At 39.4% G+C, this 4,278-nt stretch overlaps 1 protein-coding gene across 2 annotated transcripts in view; it reads left to right on the forward strand.

Moving 5' to 3' along the window:
* exoc3l1 (exocyst complex component 3-like 1) overlaps positions 1-4,278 on the forward strand; it is an 18,910-nt gene that overhangs the window by 419 nt on the left and 14,213 nt on the right. The gene's annotated exons all lie outside the window — the stretch shown is intronic.

The following is a 4,278-nucleotide window of genomic DNA, read 5'->3' on the forward strand; positions in this document are numbered from 1 at the left end:
ACACACACACACACTGCTTGCCTGTGGCCAACACCCACTTCTTCTAAAGCCTCTTAACAGCTAGAACCAAAACAAAGCTGTGCGTGAGGCTGCACTCTTACTTCTCTGTGAGAGAAATGAATGAACACACCAGAGGAGTTTGCCTCACACTGATGGATTGATTTGTAGTGACTGATGAAATATTGAAGAAGCCAGTGCTTGTGAGATACAGGATTCTCCCTGTGTCCAGTGTTTCTGCTGGGGGCGAGAAAACTACAGACACTCCAACTGTGTTTGGGTATAAAAGTTTAATTTTCTCATGATGCAATTTCAAACCTGTGAATGTTCGAATATCCATTTCATGAGGGCTTTAAAGATCTTGTATAACTGAAAGCTCCACTGCAGCTGCTGAAGTGACCGTGTGCTGTTGTGTTTAATGTCAGAAATCTCAGATATGCTGAGAACAATGACCCACAAATATAAAAGATGTATGCAGCCACCCACTACATGAAGTCTACATTTTGGAGCTCTAAGTTAGCTCAGTTAGCAAGCTCCTGGCATAAACTGAATGAGTGCACAGACACAGATACCTGCTATTTAGTTATGTAATGCCAAGTAATATAAAAAACTGCAAAAAACACAAAATGCTAGATTGAACTAAAGCACAAGCTTCTTGGACACACTGTGGCTCATATTCCTTGTCACATTATTCCATTAAAATGGTCCAAACAGCACAAACCTGGTTGAGAGGTCCAGCTCAGGAAATTAGAAGAGGTGAGGCCAACCTAACAGTATCCAGTCTGGTGAGTGATTTAAAAAGAAATCACTCACCATACGGTTGTTATTAAGGGGAAAGTGCCTCTTCAGATAGAGGATTGGAGTTGATGTGGATTGAAAACACTGTAGGTTCTGCATCAGCATGTTTTTGTTGTTTGTAGCTTCTTGATTTTCTTATCACACATATATGAAAAGAAACAGCATCTTTAAATGCAGCCATCTGAAAATGTTAGCTAAATTGATCTCACTCCTTTCCACTTATATTTGACTTTTAGACCAACTACTGAACATTAAGTAGCAGCTTTAAACTCATCAGGATCTTCTCATATAAAATCAGCAGTTAATAATTTTCTGCAATCTTTGCAAAATCGTTATGAATCAGGTCTGTCTAATCGCCGTCGGCAGTTAACGATCATATTGTCCATTGTGCTGCAGATCTGTAACCTTTCAACCTCCAGAGTGCCAGAAAGCCAGGCGACCCAGCGCAGCACATTGCTGTCTGCTGAGTCACTAACCAGTACATTATTCCATTAAGACCAATTATGTTGTGTAATTCCAATTGAGGCAGTCATGTGACTAACTGTGTTCTAGCTGACTCACAGATGAGATATGATATCCTGCTTACCTGACAGGCACAACACAAAGGGTCTGGGCTATAAAATAGTCCCTCCATTGGGACAGGGAGAATTGTTTGACTGCGCAGCACTTCCCATTCCCGAATTGTTGGGTAACTCGGGATATGCTGGAAGCTATGTACATTTTTAGGCATTGTCTCTTTTTACTATATACAAGGAAGACAAGAATCCTGATTCTTGTCACTTCACTGAAGTCTTGGAATCACCTGATCTTTCACCCAAGAGACAGGGGGTCATGTGTATGATGCCATTTTTAGACTCGATAGAAGAGATATATTTCACAGAGGATGATAAATGTGGCAGGAGGGAAAAAGGAAGACCTCAGACAAGCTTTGTGGAATTAGTGAAGGAGGACATGTAGAGGAGGATGTCAGGGACATTGTGAGATGCAGGCAGATGATCTACTGTGGCCCGCTCAGTGTTGTATTTATGTCTTGATGCATGCTCAATCATCCAGTAAGGAAATCCGCCCCCCAAAAAAGTTGATTCTGTTTATCTGGACGTAGCGTTTTGTGGGAGAAAAGTTTTGTCACTCATCCAAGTGACTTCTTCAGTCTCAGCTGACTGCAGGTTTCCCCAATCGAGGTGGCTCTTCTGTGTTGTGCCATCTGCTTCACCAGAGATTGTTTGGGTTCCTCAATGTACAAATCCTGGCAATCCTCCTGGCACTTAACAGCGTACACTATGTTACTCTGTTTGTGTCAAGGGATTCGATCCTTGGGGTGGACCAATGGTCTTTGATCAGTGGTCATGGCAATTTGCCTATTAGTGAAGAAACTGACCTCACAGCCCATTGTTCCTTCAGTGATGCTGGTTTCAGTCATTGTGCAAATGTACTCGTTATAAAGTTTGGGAAACCTGCAGAGAGCTGAGACTGAAGAAGTCATTTGGATGAGTGACGAAACGTTTCTCCTACTGAAAACGCTACATCCAGATGAACAGAATCAACCTTTTAGGGGATGTTTTATCTATAATTTCTGAGGGTTGATATGAAGGTTTATCTGCAAAGTGTATTGACGATAACTATATTCTAGGAAAGTGTAAATAGGACCTTAATATCAGTGGTTAGGTTTCTCTGTGTTGGTACTCAGTTTGTTAAATTGTATCTATTATTTATATTATTTCCTCTGTCTTCATTACATTTTGATTAATAAGGCTTTAAAGTCAAAGCTGTGTTAATGGTATAATAAGCGAAAGTTCACCAGCTCTCCAAAATAAAAATCTCATAAGAAGTCTGTATTTTTCCTCACTGAATGTAATGTTCTGTGGTGGGTAGCTCAATACTGAACATTCAGAGAAAATTATGGGAGAATATTTGGGGGCAGCTTTGGGAGCCGTAACAAAATCAGAGTGTACTTTTCTTGTGCTGGTAAATGAGAAAGCGATTAAAAAAAACATTAAGTGAGGCAATCCATAATCGCTCTTGACAGGCTGCTTCCCAGCTGGGAACAAATCTCATCACTGCACATTTCTGCACGAGCATTTCTCTGAAGCAGAGCTGCTGTGACAGAAATAATGACGCTGCCGAGGGAGTGAAACTTCTCTTCTAGCACATAATCGAGCCAATTCAAGCTCCTCTGTCATGGGAAAGGTTGTGACCAGCTTTCAAAACTTCCTTCAAATGATTTTAAACTGTGACATTTAGAAGCACTCGTTCACTTGGAGCCCAGTTTGTCTAAATATGATCAAATACTGTTCCCTGTAGTAACGCAGCTAATCTCATGATGGTAATAGCCCTGAACTATAGTCACACCCAGTGAGTATAAGGCGTTTAACATGTTGTCTCTGCATTTCCGCTTGCACTTTAAAGTTTTCTTGCATGTTTTGTGTGTTTGTTCCTCTGTAAGAAACACACAAACAAGCACACAGTTCTTTTGCTGTAAAGAACCGCGGGATACCAGAAGTATCTTGAGTGTTGCAGGGGAAAGTGTTTTTAAGTCAAACAGAAACCTTTGACGGTACACAGCTGCTGGTCTGATCAATATTAAAATGAGGACGTGAGCTCTGGTTTTCTGGGGGACCAAACATACTGTTTGATCCACTGTTTGATCCACTGTAAGCACAAGAAAGTTATCAGAGGTAAAAAATAAATAAATAAAATAAATGTTAAAATATGTCAGATTCCTTTTCCCTCAATCGATGAAGTTAAATGTTTATACAAGTTGAATATTTTAACTTTATGCTGTATTATTTGATTCTCAGCTGTTATATGGAATCAAGCATTTTCGTTTTGTTACTGAGTTTATTGGACTCTTTAGATGATGGGTCCACTGGATTGCTTTGCCAAGTGTGAAAACTGCAGTGAAGTCACTGAGTAAGTCGTTACTCACATGAATTAAATGTCTCACTCTCCCTTTTGTTGTGGTGCTAGCGTTACTGCGTAGGAGTGAAGTTGCCTTAAATGTTAAATATTGTTTTAATCAAACATTTTGTTTGAATCAAGAAGAAATAAAGTACATATTTTTGCCTTTCCACTGTGATCTCTATATTGTAGATGATTCAATATGGAAAACCTGAGGGAGTGATGTTTTTCACTTGAGTTTGCGGTTGTACGGCTTGTGGCTCATGGACAGTTTCAGAATATGTTTTTTTACACTTAAAGGAAAGGAAGTATTTATGCACAAAGAAGAGCACCAGCCAGCATTATTTTTTTCATAGAGGTACTGTCCTTGTGCTAATTAATAAACTGTGTTAAAATATTACTATCAAACGGACTTATTACAGTTTTTCAGTGTTGGGTAAGTTACTTTAAAATAGTAACTTAGTTACATTACTAGTTACTTCTCTCAAAAGTAACTCAGTTACTTCAAGTTACTCGTTACTTTCAAAGTAACTAGTTACTAGGGAAAGTAACTTTGGTTTTACTCAGAATTCTCTTGTTAATGTG

This window comes from Pundamilia nyererei, unplaced genomic scaffold (genome assembly GCF_000239375.1).
Source record: "Pundamilia nyererei isolate P.nyererei 1_Seehausen unplaced genomic scaffold, PunNye1.0 scaffold00303, whole genome shotgun sequence".
Taxonomy (NCBI): Eukaryota; Metazoa; Chordata; class Actinopteri; order Cichliformes; family Cichlidae; genus Pundamilia; species Pundamilia nyererei.